The sequence below is a fragment of the Hydra vulgaris genome, chromosome 08 (assembly GCF_038396675.1).
Source record: "Hydra vulgaris chromosome 08, alternate assembly HydraT2T_AEP".
Taxonomy (NCBI): Eukaryota; Metazoa; Cnidaria; class Hydrozoa; order Anthoathecata; family Hydridae; genus Hydra; species Hydra vulgaris.
In genome coordinates, this window is record NC_088927.1 from 55,760,001 (window position 1) to 55,785,144 (window position 25,144).

The 25,144-nt window shown below is 28.3% G+C and overlaps 1 protein-coding gene and 1 long non-coding RNA gene across 9 annotated transcripts in view; one reads left to right on the forward strand and one right to left on the reverse strand.

Annotated features, from left to right (window-relative positions):
* The window catches only part of LOC136083996 (TNF receptor-associated factor 3-like), a 110,804-nt gene extending 86,725 nt beyond the window's left edge, over positions 1-24,079 (reverse strand). For all 8 annotated transcript variants that reach the window (XR_010640275.1, XR_010640274.1, XM_065803981.1 and 5 more), the window contains exon 1: positions 23,893-24,079. The gene's annotated coding sequence lies outside the window, so the exon portion shown is untranslated. The remainder of the gene's footprint in view (positions 1-23,892) is intronic.
* Positions 3,629-7,258, forward strand: LOC136084380 (uncharacterized). Its single transcript, XR_010640526.1, has 3 exons — positions 3,629-3,674; positions 6,243-6,300; positions 7,197-7,258. It is a non-coding gene; the product is annotated as an uncharacterized LOC136084380 (long non-coding RNA).
* Positions 24,080-25,144: the final 1,065 nt, after the last annotated feature.

Here is a 25,144-nt window from a genome sequence, read left to right on the forward strand (position 1 = left end):
GACATTTGATAGTATTGACTAATATTGAATAGTATTGAGGCATCATTTGATAGTATTTGATAGTATTGATTAGTATTAATTAGTATTGGCGCTTTCCCTTATTAGAATGTAAAAACCATCTCAAGCTGAGTTTTTATTACTGAAAGTGGTTTTTATTAGTATGACTAAACTTAAAATTATTTCTTTAATTAAAATAATAATAAACAAAAAAGTTTTTCAGTTATTTTTAAGTATTAGTTGATCCTGAAAAAGATTTCATTATGAAAATTTGAATTCAAAAGATTCTATGAAAAAAACGGTTCACAGAATTTCAAAAAATTCGTGCCAAATTAAATACATTTAAGCTGAAGAATTTGAAATACTTCACAAAAGTTATATTCAGTTCATTAAATTCATAATAAGAAGACTAACCGGTAATAATTTATAACTAATTACGAATAATATACTATTAGTTATAATAGTTATGATTTATTTAACAATAAAATAATTGACAATTGCATTATAACAGCATAATTAACTGCCATAAACTTGCATAAAATGTTTTGAGTGAAATATATATTGGAATAATTATTTTTTTCGATTTCCTTACGATTTAAAGTCAAAAATAGAGAATAATTTATTGAATGAATCAACTATTAGTTAAAAATAACTAAAAATGTTTTTTTTTAAATATTATTTTAATCAAGAGAATAATTTTAAGTTTAGTCATATTAATAAAAACCATTTTCAGTAATAAAAACTCAGCTTGAGATCGTTTTTACATTCTAATAAGGGAAATCGCCAATACTAATCCATACTAATCAATACTATCAAATACTATCAAATGATGCATCAATACTAGTCGATACTCTCAAATGATACATCGCTAAAAATACTTTGTCGATACTATCAAATAATACATCGCTAAAAAGGGCAGAAAAAGACCTTTATGAAACAAAAGATATTTGCTTATAGGATTTAATATAAAAGTTTTATGAAGCATAACACAGGTCAACAAAAACAAAATTTTTTTTTTATGTAGGATTTCTTATTTTGATTTCAAATATGCAACTCATTTTTTAACATCACGTCAAGTTGTAAAGATATTTTCAAATCTTTAGAATTTGGGGTAAAGTCCCTAATATTGTCGAAAAAAAAGTTGTTCAAAAGTATGTCAACCTGAGTCTCAAAAGAAGCGTATTTTCATAGAGATTTTAAAGATGTTATTCGTTTGTAATAAAAATAAGTATTTTTTTATTATTGCTGAAAAACATTTTGTTGACATTTTTTTAAGAGTCTTTAGCATTTTTTCAAATAATTTTTTTGCCAAAAAATTTTAAGGAGAAATTTTTATGTTTTCTAAAATCTTTATTCTATCTTCTAAAACACGCTTTTCTTGAGACCCAAGTTAACATACTTTTAAACAACTTTTTTTTTGACAATATTAGGGACTTTACCCCAAATATTAAAGATCTGAACCCAAATATCTTTACAACTTGACGTGATGGTAAAAAATGAGTTTCATATTTGAAATCAAAATCCAATAAACAAATTGTTTGCTCGGCACCTGAAAAAAACTTTTTTTTGTTAACCTTCAATTATAATTGAAGGTCAACAAAATCAATTAAATCTCAAAGAGTATCACGAACAACATTTTCAAGCAGATCATGATATTTCTTGATATCAAACATTATAACAGTAGAGACTACTTTATTTTTTGAAGCTTTTGTTTTAGTACTACAGGTAAGAGAGATCCTCCTAAAATTAGAATAAAATATTGCAATAAGTCATTTATTTAAGTCAATAAATAAGAAAATTAATAAAATCTACCAGTGGATAATTGTAATGATTTTTCATTCTTAACAAGAAACTTTAAAACAGTTGAGGTTATTTGCTCTGACATCTTTTCATCCTTGAAAAGAACAAGATTCTTGGCATTTTGAACAGCTGATGTTCTCGTGCATGGGTGCCTAATGCCCATTCCAACTAGTTGAAAACAATTTGTCCAGAATGAGTTTTAATCTTTCAATGCGGAGATTTTCATTTGACTCAATGATATAATCTCTTAAGTTAAAAATCTTGTGGCTGCGCTTATCTGATATCATAAAACAAATTGGACATAAGCGTTGACCCTCAGTTGGAGCAATCCTTCTTACCTTTATAAGTAACTCCCTTCCACTTTTCCAAACCTCTTCTTTCATTTTTACAGGCTTTCCTTGCTGTGAACAAGACTATTTGTATTATTAGTGAAATATTTTAGAAAAAGTTTATTAAATATAAAAAAATATTTATAAAATATAATAACCTTTTTGGCATAGAGAGCATTTTTGCAACGGCAGTGGGAAATGCATTTATATCAAAACTGAATCCTTTGTGTACATAGTTTCGAACTAGTGTCACCAATGATGGCATACTGCAAAGAGAGTAGTTGTCTGTTTTGTTACAGCAACAAAAACTAACTGAATCTCTGGACTCATTATGATTTTTTTCCTTAAAATGTGAGCCATTTGATATGTAATATTTATCTACTTTTATTGTTATTTAAAATAAGTGTTTTTTTAATTAAAAATGTTATCAAAAGTAGTTATAACTTTTACAAAATAAAATTAAAAAAGTTGTAAAATTTTTTACAATATTTTTAAACAACCGCTTTAAGAGCTTTATTAGTGAAACTATTTAAGGTATTATTATATATTAATTTAACCACATTTTGAAGACAAAAAAAATAAAATTTCACGTGGCTTTCAATGATTTTTGTAATAAAGGTAAGCTTAAATAATAAAACTAGGGGCGACTGAATAAGTGCGAATTTCATAACTGCGAATATGCATAAGTGCGACTGGCATAAGTGTGAACTGGCATAAGTGCGAACTGGCACAAGTGCGAACTGGCATAAATGCGAATCACTTGCAAAAACTGGCATAAGTGCGAACTGGCACATGCGCGAACTGGCACATGCGCGAACTGGCATAAGTGCGCCGAAAGAATTTGCAAACATTAGCATAAGTGCGAACTGGCATAAGTGCGACCTAGCATAAGCGCAAATCAATCGCAAAAACTGGCATAAGTGCAAAAAAGTCAGAATTATTATTGTGAAAATAAAAGTCACTGATAACTGATAGAGAGCCAAGATGGGTCCCGGGGCAAATTTCTTTATAGGCCCTATCTTGGCTGAAAATAAGCACCATGTAATGCCAAATGAGCTACTTTTTTTTTTCTCCCATAAAATGGGAGAAAAAAAATAGTAGCCCGGCTTTCTTTAAGAGTCCTCCTCCGGACTCTTAAAGACAGCCGGGCCCCAGGACAACACACCCGCCTAATCCTCCCTCTCTACGACCATGCCGATAACCACTGAAATAACCTCTGAATGGATACTTAATTAAATTTTTACAACTCTTATATCAACTACATCAACATTACTCTTCACATTTTGATTTTGCTATTGTTAAAGCAAACGGTTTCCAATGACAACCAACCAAATGCTAAAAATTCAAAAATTAGTTTGAAGATGATATTCAACTCGTGCAAAAAACCAAAAAACGATTAATATTTTTTACACTGACCACAAATATTATTTTTAATTACATTATTGATAACCCGACGATTACCATTATTTGTAATGATCTCTTTTATACTTTTTAATTTATTTCGGTACGCTTCGTTAAAAACAGCAGGAAGATATGTCGAGCAGAACAGTAAGTATCATACCCTTATTGAAGGTTTTTTTAATTTTTAAGTTTCATTTTATAAAAGGTTTTATAAAAGCGTTTAAATGCTCATAAAAATATTCGAATAATTTATTTATGCTATAATAAACATATTCAAAAAAAGCACTATTTTAATATTTGAAAAAACTTTTAAAAAATTTTCCTTTTGGGTTGCACGTACGAAGTTATGGGTTTCCATAAAGTACGTTTGAAGTTATTTTTTATAAACTTTTCTGGTTTTTGAAAGTTCATTCAAAAATTTAATAAAGCAAAAGAGAGCACAACCACAACTGATGTAAATAACACTATAGTCATTAAATAATTATATTCATTAGAGTCATTAGAATAAACTCAAGTTTATTACAAAAATAGGCAAGAAGTTGTTCGTCAATATTTATAGTTTTATAGGTTAATAATAACCTATAGGCTATTTTAACCTATAATAATCGAACAACTATTTTATAATTGTCCTTAATAACACCTTATTGCTGGTAGCCAGTCGGTTTTCAAAATCTGTAGTATCAGTATTTTTTTATTTAAGAATGAAGACAACGACATCAAAAAAATTGATTAGTTAAGGCAAAAAACTGAGGAATATGTTATTAAAAATAAAAATCACTTTATGTCGGCAGATGATGCTGTCGAAATGTTTACATCGAAAACAACGATGTAAAACTTATTCCGTTTGCACCCATTCTATCTATTGCTGGTAGAATATTTGCTTTTAAAATGAAGTCTGAAAATGAAGACAATTATAAATACAATCATTATAGATGGAAAAATAATAAGAATAATAAGAATAGCAAAAAAGGTTTTAAAAAAACTTATTATCTTACCCAAACTACTACAGCCCAAAAACATTGTACATCCGCGAATTTTAGTGAACAAGTGTTCATAAAAAAACTACCAAAGGTCTTATTGCTATTATCTATTATTTAGGCAATGAAAAATGTGGTGTAACAGATTTGAAACACGGAAACAGTAAAATTCACCATTCATACATTCGCACTGCATCGTCTGTAGTGTCATGTATAAAAAAAGTTTTAAAACCAAATGATAAGCCACAAAATATTTATGAAAAACTTATGTTTGAATCAAATGTGATTCAAACATTAACAAACGTTAAAAAAAATAGGACGCGCAGGGTCGTCAAATTTTTCATGAGTTTTTTCATAAAAAAAATAGGCTAAGCTCCTTATACAGGTAAGAAAACGGTTGAAAAATAACTTTTTTTGTTGTAATGAGGGTTTTAGGCCACTTTTGAAGATTTAAAAAAACGTGTAAACTTAAAATTACCTTAAAATTATCAGCTTACTAGGGAGTTTTTAAAGCACATTTTTTATTCAAAATGGCGTATAGATTTAAACAAGGAGATTTTAGTTAAAAATCTTAAACTTCAATAAAAATGAACTAAAAACGGGTTCTTAAATATGGAAAATGGTTCATCACAAAGAAAATAAACTATTTAATTAGGTTCAATTTCTTTTAAGACCAAAATATGCTTATTTTTTATAAATTGATACATAGTTGGGTGGGGTAATCTGGGCCTATATGTCAGTATTTATTGCATTGTTAAAAATCTAATACTTTTACAGCAATAAATACTTTTAAAATGAAAACTAATGTAAACAAGATTTCAATTTTCCTTTTGTATTCATTTTCTGATTTTATTTTTCAACGGATTCATATAGACGATCATTAAAGATGTAACTTTCCATTGAAACTAGTAGATACCGGAAAGTAGCAGTTTTGAATCTTAGCACATCAAATTTATTTTTAAATAAACATTGCATTTTTAAAGAATAATGAATCTATAATATATAATACGAGAACATTTGATTAATTTTTACTTGAGCATCTGTCTAATTTATTACTTAAATTTTTTTTATCATGATTAGGCCTAATATAAGTACATGGAATTTTGAATTGGAATATCATATATTCAATATGGAGAGTTATATTTGGATTTTTTTAATATATTTTATGTTATGGTTTTAAGTTATGGTTTACTGCGTTAATTGAATTTCCAAAATTTTTTGGAAAACCGCTAAGAGAGACTTGAAAATGTTTAATTTATTTATTTTTCTAATTTGCTGTTTTGAACACATAAAGTTATTTTGCATTTAGCGCATTTATTGTAACACTATTATCTTCAAACATTTATTGTAACACTATTATCTTCAAACATTTATTGTAACACTTTTATCTTCAAACATTTATTGTAACACTTTTATCTTCAAACATTTATTGTAGCACTATTATCTTCAAACATTTATTGTAACACTATTATCTTTAAACTTTTGAACAAAATGTTTAAATTGGATACATACTTAATGACTCAAGTCATATTTTACTATGAGTTGGTATATTTCATGAAAAAAATGCAAAAAATTAACATAGGCCCACATTACCCCACTCAGTGGGCAGGGCCATCCCAAACGAATTAAATCGATCGTTATTAAATCTATTCTTATATGAAATGATATGAATGAAATTTTTTCTTATTTGGTTGTTTTTTAAACTGTTTTTTATCGGTTTCATAATTGTTTTTTTCAGAAAAGAATTGTTTTATTTGCACAAAGATTTGCGTATTTCATTCTCCCCGAATGTCAGGGTATAATAAAAATATTTTTTTTTTTATATTTTTATATACCGATTCTTATTTATTTAAATACTCAATATTCTCTTTAAAAAAAAATTTTTAAGAAATCATTTTTCCGTAAAAAAAAATAATTAAAATTCTTAACTATTCCATTTGACCCCATTTTACTCTATTTGGGGAGAATTTTATAGTCAAAAAAAAAATTTAACCGTTATTTGCTAAGGAGGTTGTCAGGGATGCGTAAACAAGTAAGGTTTAGTAAAGTTTGCTTTCCTAAAGTTAATTTTAAAGCTAAATTTAAAAAAAAAAAGATTTTTAGAATATGATTCTCTAATAAATTTTAAATAACATTAAACAAAAAAAAAATTCAAAAATTTCATTTTTCTGAGGGACATACCAGCTTAATCTTAATTGCACCCCTCTAGCGCCGGCCCTGTATATTGTTCTCTATATTCGCTACAATATTCAACAAATAGTTAAAACATTTTATTACTTCTCTACTAAGAATATTTATTCTTAAAGAATTATTCTACTAAATTATAATTCTACTAAAGAATTATTATTCCGTAGTAAAGAAATTTAGCTTTTAGTTTGCAACTCAACTTTGAAAAAACATATTTCTTCATAATATTTACAGAAGTAAAGAAAACAGTTAAATTCGAATGGAGAAAGTAATTTAAATAAGTGCTTTGGGTTAAAAATGGAATTTCGTTAACTCGTTTTCAGATAAAACATTCCGGTACAAAGAAGAAGAACTGGTTGGTGACACACAAAATCGAATTTTTTTAAGTTTAGTTTATAAATGTTAGAACGATTAGTACGTTCTTATTAAATTTAATGTTAACGCTTCAATTTATTGTATCAAAGTACAAAAAAGTCATAGTAAAAGAAAACTTTTCTATATTCAGTTAAACATTAAAATGGAAATACTCGAAGGCGAAAGAAAAAACTCAAAAATTTATTACCAAAATGGTTACTATTATCGTAAAAACAAAAAAGCAACAGAATCGTATGGCGGCGGTTTCAAATGTAAGGATGAATTTTGTAGAAGTCGTGCAACAAGTGAACCAAGCCTAGGGTTAGTACAAATAACGCCGCATAACCATTTACCAGATTTTGAAAAAAAAAGAAATTTTAAAATTAAAACAATCAATAAAACGAGCTGCTGAAACTACAAGTGGAAGTTTGCGAGATATTTTTGACCAAGAAACTGCTTGTAACCAATCAGCACATCACGTTTCTTTTGGAATGATGGAAAGCACTATGTATCGCAGACGTAGATCAGTGCAGCCGCAATTACCAGCCCATTGCGGGGAATTAGACAACTCTTTGAGAGTAAACAACATAAGTAAGTTTTTAGACGGGATCGATTTTTACAAAGGGTACGTTCGTATAAATAACGATTATGCTCTCATATTTATCGGGAAAACAGTCGCTGCTTCACCGACTGATTTGCACGTTGACGGAACATTTAAGGTAGTTCCGAGAATGTTTTATCAAATGATAACATTTGGATACGTTTTGCTTGATCATGTAAGATAATCAATAAAAGATAATATTAGAAGGGTTTAAATAAGGAATTCTATTTTTTCCGCGGTGTTTTTTAATACCGTTAGATTTTTTTAGAGCACCTTAATGAATTAAAAAATATATATATATATTCCCTGTTTTTTCTTGTTCACCCTCCATATATTATTATTTTTGTTATTATTGTTATTATTATTATTACTACTGTTTTTTATAAATTATAGTTGTTTTTATTAATGTTGTTCTGCAAGTAAAGAATCAAGAAGTAAAGATTTTGTTTTAGTTTATCCCAACTATTTTCATACTTATGACTAGAAAAACGCAAGAGCTGTATTCTCTTGCATTTTCCAAAGTTGCTGAACTCGTTCCACATTTATCACCGTTACGGATAATGACGGACTATGAACAAGCATTGATGAATACCTTGGAAATTCAATATCCTTTAGCTGAAATTTCAGGCTGTTGGTTTCATTGCGTAAATGTAAGCAAAAAAATATTTAACTAAACATACTATAACCTTTGTTATAAAATGGCAATTTTAAAACTAAATTAAAATACAATTTAAAAAATATATATTTATTTGTACTGAAAGTTTATGTTTGCAATTATTTATATTTAGGCTGTGGTTAACAAGTGTAAACATCTTGGATTGTTTGGATTTTTAAAATTGCAAGTTCACAGTGATTTGAAGAAATGACTAAGGCTATTATTGTGTCTTTCTTTGCTACCGCCTCACCATATTCAGCCAACATTAAGCAATTTGAATCCAAATTTGTTTGTGGTTTCATTAAGTATAAATGACTTCGCAAAATGTCAAAGTTTAATGACCTATATGAAAACATTTGGGAATGGGCGTATTGGCAGTAACAAAATTTCTGTTTTTGGTTGTCCCAGAAGAACGAACTCTGATCAAGAAAGCTTCCATGCCTCGCTTTTAAAACGAATAAAGATTGCTCATCCAAACATTTGGGTTTTTATAAGTCAATACATATATATATATATATATATATATATATATATATATATATATATATATATATATATATATATATATATATATATATATATATATATATATATATATATAATCTAAAATAAAAATATAACTTTTTGAACTTATCTTTTATTTGCATTTAATTCTTTTAATATTTTAGCATAACTAAGAAAGTTTGCAGAAGTCCAGCAACTTGATAAAGTACGTTTAGAATGTGGACTTCAGATTCGTCGGAGACGAAAGCAGAAATATGTTTTAAATGATCGTAAAATCAGAGTTGCTACTTAAAATTTAGCCAACGGACGTCTAACTTCATTGGAATTTCTCCAAAGTGTTTCACATTGCGCAGATGCGTTATTTAACAATCAACTTGGCGTTAGTCGTATAAATCAACCACCGGAATTGGAAACAGTTTCATCATTTACGCAAGTTCAAATAGAGCCCTCACAGCCTAATTTAATTCCAACACAAGATGAAGCCCAGCAACTTAATGTATCAATACCACGTGATGTAGCTATAGTGCAAAATACAGATGATGTAGCTATAATGCAAAATACCTTCCAACTCGGAGAAAACTTACATAGTTCTACAGAAATTGTAGGAGTCACGGAGACTTAAAGAGTAGTGGATGGAACTAATGGAACAAAATGTCCTGTTTGTTTAGAAAATACTCCAAACTTTGCTGCTGTTCCCTGTGGACACATGATTTGCACAATGTGTATACCACATTTACAGTTAAAATTTCCTCGTTGCCGAGCAACAGTTGTTATGTTTATACAAACATTTGCGTGATCTGCTTGATAAATGTTCATATACAAACTTTTTTGTTGAAATTTAACAGTATAGTTGTATTCAAAACTAAATTTATTTGAACTTACAAAAAAATATTTTTATTTGAACTTACAAAGAATCATAATATTTACAAATAAAAATAAATAAATAATAAAACATTAAATTTGAGATTTCGAAATGCAATTTTGTTTGTCGAATAATCAAAAATTATGTTTATTATTTAAAAAAATTGTAGCCACTTAATACTATCATCAATATGAAAGTATCATTTTTACAGACCTATATGGGGCTGTTAATACGTCACAGTTTTAAGGTGGGAGGGGGTATCAGAAAGTGTTACCAAATGTCACATGGGGGAGGGGGGTTAGCTTCAGTGTAACTTGACAAATTTTTAAAAATTTCAATTCTAATCACAGCGGAATCAATGAAAATGTTAGCGAATAGTTGCAAAATTGGGTAAAAATAACGCCACGTCTCATATTGGAAAAAAGGAGAAGGTTGACAGAAAATGTCATAAAATGTCACATGGGTTATGCCAAAATGCCAAAAAGGTGTTACATATTATTTGAACAGCCCCTAACTTAAAAACAAACTAATATTTAAATTAAATCTAAAACCAATTAAAACATTATCATAAAGGTCTTTATTCTATGTAGTAAAGTTCAAGTTCCGCATAATCGCTTTGCCCGAAGAGAACTGTAACCAGGGGGTTTAGGTGGTCTAGAACCCCCTAGTACTTAAAACAAATAATTTTCTTTTTAAGGAAAAGCATAATAAAAATCTTAAAAAATCATATATTGTGATATATCAATTAATGTTTCAAAGAAAGAATGAACCTCTGCAATAGTCAATAGTCAAATGTAATCAAAAACTTTTGAATATTGATTATTTGTGTTTCATTTAAGATAAACTGAAATTTAAAACCAGTTTAAAATAGTTTGCTTAAACTAATTTTCAACTTATTTTAGACAAATGATTTTATATAGTTCTCACTTCACCCGCTCGCTTGTCCCACTTCTACTCACACCTACCCGCTTTACCCCAATTTCAAGGTTTCTATAAAAAAAAAATTATATACTCGATTATAATACGCCGGAAATTTAAGGGGATTGAATCAGTGCCCAAATTGAAGGTGCTTTTGTTACAACTGTTTGGTTTTGTTTGGTTTTGTTTCGAACATCAAATAAAAAAGACATAACTGTAAAAGTAATATTTAATGTCCTTTTTCTCCTCCTCTCCCCAACCTTTTCCATAATTTTAGAAAAATACCTTTTATTAGCCATAAAGTTAACAACAACAAAAAAAAATTGTAATTTTATTTATGCAAAAGCATTTTTTTGTGTGCCCGAACTAAGAAATGTACGCCAGCACCTAAAACATGGTCACAGAATAGGAAAAACCCGCTACTACAATTTGATCGACCTTATAAATATAAAAAATGATAAAATGTTCCATGACCACAAAGGAAAAAAATTGATTTCTCGTCAAATTAAATGCACACAACATATTATTTCAGAAAGAACAAACTTTATGTTTACAGAGAACATGCAGAACTACTCCAGAAAAACTTGAAGAATTAACTGAGCTATTCCAGAAGAGGTGTCATGAAACCATACATAAAAACTTGTGAAAACCATATCAATTTGACTTGTCCTTAAATCTTTAAAAACTCCGATTTGTATAGATTTTTATCTTAGTAAGATAATCTTACCACTTTAAATATAAGTTACCGAAGAGTTTACCATCATCATGAAACAAGAATTTTGGTTATGGATACTCAATAACCTTCAAAACGAGGAAACAGACTAAAATGTTTTTTGATGAAACTTCAAAACAAGGGTTTAAAGATCACACCAATAAATTTCTGGAAAAATTGTAACACTGCGGGTTTCAATAAATGAAAAATAATTGAAGTAAGAAGTCTTTTAAAATATGAAATTTACATTGCCTATTGTTAAGTTAATAATGCTCCAGGTATGAAGGATATGTATATATTTGAACATCATTTTAAAATTTAATTTCAAAAAACAAAAAATGAAAACTGAAAAACTGAAACGGAAAAACTGTTATGAAAAACTAAATGTAGTAAAACGCGTGAAAATTAAGTACATACTGATAAAGACCGCAAAAAATAAAAACGTGGCTGTAGTGTACATTGAGATCGATTGTATATGTGCCACAGCGTAAAAATGACTAAAAAAAAGGTTCTCTTCACATTTCGGAGTTAGATTATTTGTATTAATTACGACAATTAAAGTAGAAGATGTTAACGTTGTTCTGGTTGCGATTTTTATTAGTTGCTTGAAACCGTAGAATTTTAACATTGATTTTATTTCAGTGTGATCACTTGACCTCATGTAATTAACATTAGGATCTCTAATTAAAATTGTTTCTAATAAATTAGGTTAGTTAGGTTTAGATATCATTACTGAAAATAGGTTAGAGAAATTGTGGCTAAGGTATTTCGAGCCATCCGGTGGGCAATATAGGACACAAAACAATATACTCTTCGCCTTTGGAAGTATTTTTTCGAAACAAACGCTCTCTATTTCTTTGGATTTGAGATCGTTACGTCTTACCCAGTTTAACTTTTTAGATATGTAAACGACAACACATCCACCACGTCTGTTTTTACGTATGCTGCTTAGAAATGCATAACCCTCGATATGATATAGTTCACTAGGGTCGTCCTTGCTTATATGGGTTTATATGGGCGAATATGTTACTGTTTTTGTTGCAGTTAAACAAATATATGATGCTAGATGTTCCATAGGCCACGGATATTTAAATGAAAACATTGTAAGCCTTTCATATAGAGAATATTTTCAAGTTTCTCCATCACTGAAATAATATGGTTCAAATACATTGGTCCAGGTCATAGTTCTATGTCACCTGATAATAATTACATAACTCTTAGGAAAACATGTTCTTTTAGTATAATTTTATTTTCTGGTTGGTATTGTCATAAAAATATTTGTATAAATTTTAACTCAAATTCTACAGTTTCAAGAGATATTTCAGAATAACATATCAAATTTGAATTTTGCAATGACGTCACTTTAACAGTTATTGTAGCGTAAGTTTGGAAGTGTAATATAGATGTAGTTAAACATTTTAAGAAAGTATACTTAGATATATGCAATATTTTTAAAGAAAGCAGCTTTAAATTGAAATATTTCATACGAACCTGGCTGATGGCGTAGAATAAAGTAATAATATGATGTAACTTCCAAATCTATATTATTGTTTTTTCTTCTTTTAAAACTATATATTAAAATATAAAATACCCCCCCCCCCTACGCACACACACACACACACTACTGTGTGACGTCTAGAAAGACGTCTTTAGTTTGTCCGGATACGACGTTCTCAAGACTTTTATATGAGATCAATATTGGATGTCTAACGGAGAAGAAATCTAATATAAATGAGTGCAGCATAGAGCCACCGAACTAGTTACATCAATTAGCCATTTGTGCGATGAAGATCGATCCTCATAGCACAAACAACTAATTGATGAAGCTAGGTTGGTTGCTCAACGCTACACTTATTTAACTATCATGTCTCTTCAAACCAAGAGGGGGGCGGGGAGGGGGATCAAACTTTACACGGTCATAATTTTTTTGGCATATATGTATACATAAAAACAGTGATCGATTAGCAAAATGATAGATTATTAGAAATAATTTTCTAATATTCGTGTTCTAAAATTATGACCATAAAAAGTTTGATTCATTCCCTCCCCCCCCCCTCCCCCTTCGATTTAAAGAGATATTAAACTTTGATGGGACATAAAAACCGAACACAGCAGATTATTTCTGGAAATTTTAAATTTGTAGATAATTTGAAAATAATTTAATTATGGTAAAATAATTACTTTTTTTTTAGTTTTTTTTGGTTCCCAGGCTGCAACCATTACAGTACTTGGCAAAGCATCCCTATATGACATTAACATAAACATATACATGTTTGAAATAGTTAAACACTAAAAAATGAGGTCAACGCCCCCTGATGAATCGAGATCATTTATAACACATGAGCTCAGCTAAAATCCATATTTTTCCATTAGTTTATTTATGCTTCGGCTAAGTAAAGTGTTACAAAAACGTTAGGCCACACTAAGAAAAGTACTTTAAAAAAATACTAGTATAAAAAATAAATTTTCATATCTTTTTTTCTTATTTCAATAAATGGTGTCTTTGACCTAATATGTAGAGTTAAGACATTAGAATAGAAAAAAATTGTTTCTCTGGCTTCATTTTATTTTTCATTTTGACTAATATTTGAAAAATAAAATATTACCATTTCCCTGGTAAAATTGATATGGTGAACCTAAAAATTAAGTATGGTTAATATCAAATCAGTTTTTGAATGACTAACACAATATTGGTTTTGCATGGTTTTGCTTACCTCAGGCCCAACTATGCAATGACTAAATTAACACTCAGTAATAAAATTATAATTAAAATTTTATTTTTTTGGAAATACGAGTTGATTAAAAATGTTACATTTAAAAAAGTTGACGAACTTGATTTCCTTACAAATTAAAAGTTCATAAACTTAATGTTCAGGCCCGTGTACAGGCCTGACATATGAACATATATTGCCCGTATACGAACAACAATTGTAAATTGTTAACTATAAATATAGTTTGAAATAAATAAATAGGACATGGAAATTCATGAACTTTGCTTTAAAAGAAAAAATTTAAAATGTTTTGTGTGATGCTCGGATTAATTGTAGGAACTACAACTTGATTAAATGGTTGTCACAGCATGCTTTACTCTATGTTCACTATGCATGCTCACTGGACAAGTTACATCAATAAAGAAGAGAAGAAGTCAAACTATTGAGTAGTATTTTGATAAACAAAAGCTTGTTTATCAAAACGGCAAACAACTTGTAAATATTTTATATAAAGAACATTTTAAACATTGTGCGGAGTAACGTCGTAATTCATTGGAAAGTTCAACAATCTCTTTTAATGCTTTTATTAAAAAAGACTGTAACACGAGCCCACTACCGGGCCTAACCAACTTTAGAAAAAACGTTTGTTAAGGCCCAATTTATTAGGAGCCTTTGATAAAAAAAGATCTAAACGGCTTCGTGGCATTGAGGCCACTATGCCTTATAGAAGCCTCACTAAGGTGTCCCGTTACCGCACAGGTTTTGAACGATAACACCAACTTTTAAACTGAGTTTTAGACAAAGAAAATAATAATATTTCCTGAGTAATTTTTAAAAATAAAAAAATTCAAGAGTCCCCCACTAAGAAAAAGTTGGAAAATCTATTCGGTGCACTTATGCTACCGCCCTCTTATTCCAAAATTTTCAAATTTTTTCGGCGCACTTAGTCAAGTATGCACTTATGTAGATATTTTCAAATTCTATTGACGCACTTATGCCAATGTTTACAAATTCTTTCAGCGCACTTATGCTAGTTCGTACTTACGCCGCACTTATGCCAGTTTTTACAATTGATTTGCACTTATGTCAGTTCGCACTTATGCCAATTCGCACTTATGACAATGTTTGCAAATTCTTTCGGCGCACTTATGCCAGTTCGCGCTTGTGCCAGTTCGCACTTATGCCAGTTTTTGCAAGTGATTCGCACTTATGCCAGTTCGCACTTATGCCAATGTTTGCATATTCTTTCGGCGCACTTATGCTAGTTCGCGCTTGTGCCAGTTCGCACTTATGCCAGTCTTTGCAATTGCTTCGCACTTATGCAGATTCGCAGTTATGAAATTCGCACTTATTCAGCCTCCTCCCTAAAACCCTTAGAATCAAACAGTGTAAACATGAGCATATAAATGTTGAATTTTGTGCCGTGTCGTTACAGAAAGTTAAATTCTTAAACAAAAACAAAAACCATGATATAAGCCTGATTTTAAATATGTGATTGGAATTATGATTTGCATTTTTGTTAATTTTTTAACTTTAAATATTTAAAAATTTAAAGAAAAAAAAAAAAAAAATTAATGAAAAAAAAATGAACTTGATGTCATTTCATCATATAGAACATTTTTCTTCACAATCAACCATATAATTTTAAATTAAAAAGTGCGTTTTTTTGAACCACCTTCCTTCATTCGCCATTTTAAATAAATTAAATTTAACAGCTATTGCGGTTATGAAAGTTATTCATTTTTTTAAAGTTAATTACTTTTACTACTGCCTTTTTAACATTTTTTTTTTTTTTTAAATAATTTTGATGTTATTTACATAAGTTATTTAAAAGTGTAAAAGTTTAATTTCTAATTCGTTTAAAAAAACTGGGAATTGCTCTGCATTTTGCGATTTTATTTTAAGTTTTGTTTTTGGCTTTTTTTATTCAGCGCGATTGTTAAGTTTCTCCTGAAAATAACTAACTGGAATAATTGTTGTCTGGAATGGACTAATTAAAATTAGTTTGTTCCAGACAACAGTTTTTTGATTAGCTATTAATAAATAAAGAAAAAAATTAATTTTGATTTCTGTCACGTGGTTGTTAATTAAGATCTTATCTTCAACGTAGTTTTTAACAACGAACACGCGGAGTAAGAGAAGAAGCGATAAGCAGCAGCAAAGCTACAAATATGCCCGGTTCCTTTATGGTAAACTTTAATCAGGACCACTTACCTATTTCCTCTCGACATAGTCAATAAAGAAACAAGTAAATCAAAAAAATGTCGTTTCAAAGCTATTTTATAATAAGCCTTTCATTCTAAAAAGTTATAAATCCCAATTTTAAACGAAAAAATGTTTTGAGAAAAAAAATTAGGATGAGGCCCCCCTTATCCAGGAAAAAATTTAACATGCATGTTCATCGGGACTACACAAATGCTGCCAGAGTTCAACCAAGTCTAAAAGATTAATTAAAATTAAAAAAAAATGAAATTCAAAAAAGTGTATATCTCCAATTTGCTCTGAAAACAATTTTAACATGCCCGTTTATCATATTTACACAAGTGCTGAAAGTTTCAGAGCGCTAGCTAATGTGGAAGGTAGTAAAAAATCAATCGCGCAATTTCGGGACCGCTGATAATCAACAAATAACTTGTCAAGTCAAACTAACGATTAAAACATTAAAAGTTTATTCTGAAGCAATTAAACAAGACTTTAGTTTTCTAATCTTCCTTGTGCGGGTTGTACACCAACGCTACGAAAAGGTTATTATGGTGCCCACAACCGGCTTTCGTTACCATCTTTTTTTCAAATCGATTATGTATAATAAAATGCAATAAAAAGATTATATCTGATAAACACTCCTTTTATTATACAGGTTATATCAGAGAGTTTAAATGCCCTTACGGATACCAAAAATGTCACATTGCGTCATATTACCATAACAGAATATTTGATTGAAAAGAGTAATAAAAAAAAAAGCTGTAGAAAAACTGCGCTCTAACGAACAGTGACTTAGCCAAGGTTTGTATGCATGGTTAGCATCCAGTAGCGTAGTTACTAAAGGAAATAAAATAAAAAATAAAAAACCAATGATTATTTAGCAGCCCCTTTTAGCGCTTTGGCTCTAAAGCGGCAGGGAACCCGTCACTACTCTACTGGTATACACGCATGTTATAAACTACCCTTTATGATGTACGTGAAAAGATATCCTTTCAAAATGCCCTGCGACAAACACTACCCACATACATCAGAGTATTACTTGAATTACTTACTACAAGGGCCAATAAACAGGTAATTGATTTGAATACGCTACTTACCTCAAAATTTATGTTAAGTCAACAAGAAATGACTTCTCATTGAGAAAGTAGATAATATAACTTACATTTTGCTTACTTACATAGTAAAATATAAAATTTGAAAGACAAAATTTACTTTTAGGTGTAATTGAAAATAACTATTTTTTCAAATTACTTTAATGTAACTTGTTTTTGCTAATTAGTTACTTTTACACGTTAAAGTAATTTATTTTGTTTACTTTTTTTTATCTTTTTATTTAGGTGCTCAAAGTAGGGGCACCTAAATAAAAAGATCTTAATAAATAAAAAGTCCTTACGGTCTTATCACAGAGCACCGCGTATGAGCATTTAATAGAAAGTGCAAAACAAAATGCAAATTACTTTTACTTGTGAAAATAAATCACTTTTTCAAGTAACATTTACTCATTTAAAAAACTTTAGTAATAAAGTTTTACATGTTATATAATTTATGTAAAAAAAAATTACTTTTAAATATAAGTAAATTTTATATTTTGATAAGAGTTGTGTGAAGTAATTTACGCATAAAAGTAATTCGCGTTTTTACATCAAAATAAGTAAAAGAGCCATCCCAAGTTTGATATCTCTTTCATAACTTTGTTAAAACAGGTATAAAATTATATTATTATTATACGTTTGCCATGGTGACTACGAGTTTGATTTCATGTGAATAACTCAAATAATCATAAGGATAAATTCAAATGTACTAGTAAAACGTTGATTATGTCATATCAAACATGTTTATAAATTAAAAAAGCATTTCGATAAGTACTATTTACTCTTCTAGTTAAGCCTGATCGTTAACATCAAACATTAAAAATAAAATGTTATTATATTTTTAGGTTCCCTGTTCCCTTACCATAATTAAAATTGATTAAAAAAAGTTTTAGCCTAAATGATAAAAATAATGGCAACTGAAGAAGTAAGAATAGCATTTCACTTTTATATTTTTGTAAAAGTAAAATAGTAAATGACAAGTTGATAAAAGTATGATAGGAATGTTGATTTTATAGAAACCGAAACAAAATTGTTTCAGATGTGTAGATTATATAAAAAATTACACCTTCGAATTTAAGAACTTTTGTGTTGATTAATGATTACCAATTGATAATACGTTGTTTTAATTGATTTTTTTTTCAAAATAATAGCATTATATAATTTTGACTCTAAATAAATCTCTAAACTAAATCTCTTATAAAAATTGCTCACTTGCAGGGGTTTTTACGTAAACTTCATTTGGTACCTGCATAGTATTCTTTAAGAATTTTAACTGTATTTTTGTTGGTTTCTTTACAATTAAATTTTGCCGCATAATCAAATAATAATAATAACAATAATGACATTAATAATAAGCAATACAACATAACCAAGTTTAAAGCCTAAAGTTAAAAATAAATAAATAGATCATTAAACTACAGCTTAAATATTAAAAGAGCGAAAGTATTAAGTTAAACCAACTTTTAATATATTTACTCTGTTATGCTTATTACTCTTGCTGTCTTATAATTATTACTCTTAACATAAAATTATTCTTGAAGTATATCTTAAATTAGTTGTTTTTTATTTTTACATTTGTTTATTTTACAATATGTTGTATGGTTAATGTAAATACGTACGATTGGGGCTCGGTGATAAGTCAAATAACGTCTTCTACTTGCCCCACCAGTGATTTCATTAACAAACATTTAAATTATAAAAGTAATTATACGGCGAAATAAACAAACAAACCTAATGTTATGTGCGTATAATACTCAAACAAAGCAAGAGGAAACGGTAAATAAAGATCTCTAATGAGGCTACGATCATTACTTTCACCACAAATGAATAGTATAATTGTCTAAACTGCCGTTTATTGAGTATGTTTCTAGCTTTATATAAAATACCAATGCATTTGTAAAATCTAGAAGAAATAATATTAATGTGATGTTTCCAAAAAAAATTTTTATCAATATAGATTCCAAAAAGTTTTGTTACTTTTTCTCTTTTCATGATTACATTGCCAATGTAGAGTTCAGGTAATGGATGCTGTATTCTATGTTTTTTATAGAATGGATAAAAAAGTATTCATTTAGTTTTAGCAGTGTTAAGAGATAATCTATTTATTTTGAACCAATCGGAAAGTTTTTTTAATTTACTAGTCATATTATTGAAAAGAATATTATTATTTTCGTGATATAGAAATACATTTGTGTCGTCTGCAAAGATTTTTTTGGTTAGGCTTGAAGTTTTATGGAGATTGTTTAAATATATAATAAAGAGAAGAGGTCCAACGAAGATTTTTTATTATAGACATATTGCTTACAATTTGTTATCTTTTCAATCAACCAAGGGTGTTTTTTTTTACTCCATATGATGATAATTTTTCTCTTAGAACTTGATGGTTGACGGTATTAAAATCTTTGGATAAGTTAATAAATACTTCTAATGTGAAATGAGATTTTTTTAAAGATTCTGAAATGTTGCGCGTAAGTTGGGAAAATGTGCAACAGAGTATTCTGTTGAACTAATATTTTTAAAACCAAGTTGGTTTTTGTATACGATTTTACTATTAATTACATAGGCGTAAATCAGATTAAACCTTTTTTTTCCTGAAACTTCTGAAAAATCTTAGAGAACCAGTATAGGACGATAACTATTTATGTTAGTAAGATCTCCTGTCTTGTAGATAGGAACTAATTTAACAACTTTTAGACAATCTGGAAACATTCCTTGACTTATGCTCTAAACGATTTTGAAAAGAATGTGTTTAATAAAATCACAAAAAACTTGATGGTAAATCGTATTTTTGACATATAAACTAAGTTTTCAGAGAGAAAAACTCTTAACATACCACCATATTTTGATAGTTAAATGTAAATAATTAAAAACAATAAAAACCACAAGTGCCTGAATTTAAATACAACGTGCTTTTAGAATTAATAACTCAAAAATCTTGCGAAACACACATTTTTATGTCAATGGGTTTTGACTTTTTAAAAAAAATTGAAACTCAAATATAATTCCAATAAGGTGCCCTTGTGGCTCTAAAAATTAGATTTATTAAACTTTTCGCAAGCTTACTAGGATCAAAACGCCAACAAACATTTCAAAATGCAAAGAAACTTAATACAAATTCAAAAAAATATTATTAGGATCTATTCTCATTATATTTTTGCTACCTTGAATGTTTGCCAGCTGGTGCAATTAAAAACAAGTTATAGAAAGAACTAAATATTCAAAAAGTTTACATCTTGATAATTTTCTTGTTGAAAAAATGAAAATAAAATTAACATAGATGCAAATAATATTTATAATCATTATAACAAAGAAATTTGTAAGTTTTCCATTAGTTCTGATTTAAATATAGAATGCAGCATTGTTCATTTTAATAATCAATAATTTTGTAAATAAGTAATAATTTTGTTTGGTCGCAACTTTTAAATATATTTTTATATAAAAAAAAATCATTTTAACAGTCAATATTTAGAGAGCTTGCTAAAATTTTTTTGACCTTGTCAAAAATTTTTTGTTTAAGCATTTACTATCATGTGCTTCATACGAAGGAGGGGAAGTTTATCAACTTTTGGAAAATGTATTCACCCTGAGCGTATTAAGATTCTTTAAATTCTTTCGTTTATTTAATTTCACTTATTGTCAAAGAATTCGATTGACTGATAAAAATAAAAACATAGAGTAATCATATTTTGAAATGTCAAATTTAAACTAAGCAATCAAAATAAAAACTTTAATTGCATTCAGCTCTGAAGTGAGTTTGTATTAAAAACTAAGAAACTTGAATGGCTGTTGTTATACATTTTTAAGTTGTTTGTCCGCATTTTGATCCCAGAATTTTTATTCAATAATTGTGGGATGAAAGCAAAACGGTACCCAATAGAATATAATGCCGAATTATCTAAACGTAACTTTACATACAAATCTATTGTTTCAACTTTTATTCGTTGTTCTGTGCAAACAATCAAATTTTTTTTTGTTTCTGTTAGTTCTATAATGTCTCAACATTTAAGATATTTAAATTGATACACCCTAAATCATTAATTTTAATGTTGGGATAATAATAACAAATTTCAATTAAAATGCTTTATTCAGAAAAACGTATTCAATTGAAATATGGTTTTGATTAAGTATTTTTTACTTCATGTATTTTTTCAACACTCACTAATACATCATGGTTTTTACCCAACCACGAATATTATGAGTTTACAAATGCTACGTTGTGTAACAAATGAGCTCAGGTGTCAGGAATTATGTCAGAAATTACGACTTTGTTACTGATAACCGTTATATATTTAACGGCTTCGGCGGGAATACTTCTTCCAAGACAACGATATACACTTTGATCATTGAATGTATTAATGCCCGTGAATTAATTTTTTTTTTGGCTTTATGATATAGATATTCATCAATTTTAAAAATTTTCCCAAATAACATAACTTTAAATTCCTTTTTTTTTTTTGATTTATTTGTCTCCAATCGCATGTTATTTTTTCCCAACCATGTTTCCTTGCTCTAAACATAGGAACGTCTGCCATTAGTAAAACGTGCATATCATTCGATGGTAAACTTATTAAATAAACTTGCGTTTTTTTGCACCATTGAAACAAATTCTAGTTTTTAAGACTGCTGTGGTTATCATAAAAAGTTTTTAAGACTGCTGTGGTTATCATAAAAAGTTTTTAAGACTACTGTGGTTATCATAAAAAGTTAGCACCAACTTGTTTTTAACTCAATTTTTTCTTGTCTAAAAGTAATTATGGAAAGACTCTTTTTTTTCCATCTGTTTAGAGTTGTTGAAATATTTTTTGTATAATTTTCAACTAGACTTATATTCATCAATAAATTTGAAATTTTATAATAAAATATTATAGCGTTCAAAAATTATGACCATATATAGTTTGAACGTCCCTCAATATGAGGGGGCTACAAATTTTATATTTTCATAATTCTTTAACTCTGAGAGATAATACTATGAAACTTAAAATTTATCGATGAATATAAATCTAGTTAAAAATAATACAAAAAATATTTCATCAACTTGTTGCTCTCACGTTTGGGGCTGGGGGGAGGGCAAAAATTTTGAGCGCTCCAATGAACGCAATTCTTTGCAAAGCATCCTTATTTGTCATAAGTATAAATATATAAATGTTTGGAGTTTGCTCAATATCTGGAAGTTAGCTATCTCAAACACCAAAAAAATGCTTTGGGCGCCTCTGACTCTTGCGACACTATTGAAATATTTCATGTAATTAAGAACAGTAGTTGTATAGAATTTTTAGTTTGAAAGGCAATAGGTTTAAATTTGCTTAATTAAAGAGAACTTCCCATATTTGTAAAACGTAAATAAAATCTTTAGTTTGCGGAACCATTTTATTGACCAACTCTATTTCCAACAGGTGGTATGCGGAAAAACATGCAACTTAAAACAGCCTTTTGCACTTCTTTAAAAATTGCACTTAGATTAAATTGCTTCACCAGTATTTTAACACATTTGCGTAAAAAGGTTTTAATTTTTTATGTTTTATAGATGCTGCAAAATTATATTACAATAAACTAACATATAAATGTCTTTATCTTTTCTTCAACACGTTTACCCCTTACGATTTTTATTTAAGCTAGAGATATCCAAGATTTTAGTTTTTTTTGACCCCGCTTGCAATTTAACAAATATCATACCACTAACAATGTAATTTTTGATAAAATGTTGAGAGTAATAAAATTTACTTAAAATAACTGATGACTTTACTTAAAATAACTGACTTTTCTATCTTATCTCGAGGACCGCGGTTATGGAATTCGATCCTTAAAGAGGAAATAAAAAAATATGAAGTCATCAAATCTCTTTAAAGCAGCAGTCAAACAGCATCTAATTAACTAAAGTGACATCAACATACTCTCTTGTTTTTAAAGATCAAATAATTCATAACTAACTAAAACGAATTTATCCCTTTTGAATGACCACAAACAATAAATATATCACAATACAAATAGTTTTTTATTTCTTTTCTATGCTTATCTATCAGATCGTTACGTACAAGGCTTTGTTTTTGGTTTATTTCTACTTATGAATTTTTAATGTCACGTTAATCTCAAGTGAAACTCATTGCAAAGTTACAAATAAAAGGGGCCTAATTGATTAGACTGCAGTCTTCTACTTGCTTCTGTCATTTTTTTTTTTTTTTATCTTATTTATAAATGTATACATATAAATATACTTGTATTTATAAATGTATTTAAGTTAATTGTATGTAAAATAAACAGTGACAAAATAAATTACTAAATTAAAATATTATGTTCCAGGTAGCTACTTGTTATATGTATGTATAAAAATCAAATTATTCTAAATAGACAATATTTCAAAAAATATTGTCTATTGAGTAAATTTTGTATAAAAAAGTAAATTTTTTGTATTCTGTCTATAGCTTCATTAACTAAGACTTATCTTGAAAAGTATTTTAAAGAGAAATTACAGTATTATGCCACAAACACCACTTTTTGGGTTCAATAGTGTTAGAATATTAATGCCAGTTTTGGTATTCTTTCATTTGTTATAAAAAACTTTCAAATAAAAAATCTATTGAAGAAAAGTGTTACCTTTTTTTTTCTTAACTGAAATTGAGTTATTGAATCAATAGAATATTCTCTGCAATGTTGTAATAATGAAATAATATTAAACTATATTTTATTTCTTTAATGTTTTAAGCGTCAATCCTTTGGCCTCAATATAAAAATACTATCTTAAATTGAAATAAGAGCTTTCAAACGCATTCAACCATTGAGTATTTATCTTAGCTGTTGTATTGTTATAATGTTGATTTACTTTGATGTACACAGAATAATAAAACATTTTAATATTTTGTGCTTGGTTAATTTTTATTTTACACACATAAATACTTTACGTTTTATTTATAACTTAAACTGTAAATTAATGCTAAAAGTTCTATTTAGTTAAAAGTTCTATTATAACCTTATAATAGCAGAAAAAAATCTAAAAAACAAGACTTTGTAATAATCAAACTTATACGTTTTGTTTAATACAATCCTTAAGTATTAGTTGCATCATACCTATAAAAAATAGATAGTCTGGAAAAACAGGCCGTTTCCATTGTTTTGCCGTTTTAACTTGAAATATGACATTTGGCCAGTTCACCTTGCTTAACTTTAAAAAATAAGCAATGAAATTTATATACTATATAAATTCTTTATAATATTGCAACATAGCTTGAAGATTTGTATATAGCGATTACTGATGAAGTTTTTGACAAAAAGCAAGAAAATTGAACATGATCTAGATGTATTATTATTTAAAGATTGATTGGTATCCAATTTTTTGTGCAACTTGTGTTGTAAAATTTACAAAATGAAATATTGCTAAAAAGACATAAAACTTCAAAACACAAACTCTTCAACCCATTTAGCAAAGATAAAAACTCCATAACATTTTGTCATCTTGATCTTAAAAAAGATAATGTTGAATAGTCTGTTGATAAATTGTCAAATGATTTATGGGGCTTCGCGATAAGACTGAGTTTGTCTTCTTCTAGCCCTAGCAGTGTATATACATCGATTCAAGTCTAATTTTGTAGTTATTTTCTTTTTGGCAAAATACAAAATAATAATAATTTATGTTTGCCTGAAGAATTTCTTTGAAAAAAAGAAAGACTTAAAACTTCAAAGCAGAGCGTTGGTTTTAGTTTTGAAAAAAACTGCAGATTATTATTTCAAAGTACAACGGTGATGCAGAAAAATTTTATTTTCAGTTTAATGGGCTTCTTCATAAAAACTTATTGCCACCCAAACTTGATGATGTTTTATTGACCAACACTTTGATTAATGAAATTGCCAA